A 777-nucleotide genomic window follows, 5' to 3' on the forward strand; every position below is an offset into this window, starting at 1 on the left:
AAAACATATATTTGGACAAACCTACCCCTGTTGCTCATAAAAGGCAAATTCATTAAACCATACTCCGATCCGACCTAACAAGATAATACAGGTGTAAATTACAGTAATCGGATCAATGACATATTAGGTGAGATGGTCAGTGTTTGGTACCTACAAAGAGCTCATCACGTTGGATAAAACTCTTATACTGCAGTTGACGGGACTCGATTTTATGTCCTTGTCCACAATTTATCATCTAGTATAGCTATCAACCAAATGAACTACCTGTGCATGCAAATGGAGCCTTTCATTTATGCATAGACAAGTAGATGTTATGATGGGAGCAACTTCAGCTGAGTTGTCTAGACAATTCCAGTTGAGTTTGTCGGGCAGTTACACAGTTAGTTTGCTGGTTAGGGTCACAAGACAAACTTCATTTAGAGAACCCACATTTGAGAGGCAAATGAGTCACAATTATGCCGCTTGACCACAAGTTCTTTGGTACATTTATTTATTTATTTTATTATAATATATACTTGCTACTTACACGGGGGTATTTATGTCCACAACCACCTGATTTTGTGTGGAGTAGTTTGAATTGGTATTACATTCTATAAAAAATAATAAAATAAAAACATTGTTTGCTGCTTGACCATGTCTGTCTCTCCCCCCCCCCCCCCCCCCCCCCCCCCCCCCCCCCCCCCCCCCCCCCCCCCCCCCCCCCCCCCCCCCCCCCCCCCCCCCCCCCCCCCCCCCCCCCCCCCCCCCCCCCCCCCCCCCCCCCCCCCCCCCCCCCCC

This window comes from Ipomoea triloba, chromosome 3, assembly GCF_003576645.1.
Source record: "Ipomoea triloba cultivar NCNSP0323 chromosome 3, ASM357664v1".
Classification (NCBI taxonomy): Eukaryota; Viridiplantae; Streptophyta; class Magnoliopsida; order Solanales; family Convolvulaceae; genus Ipomoea; species Ipomoea triloba.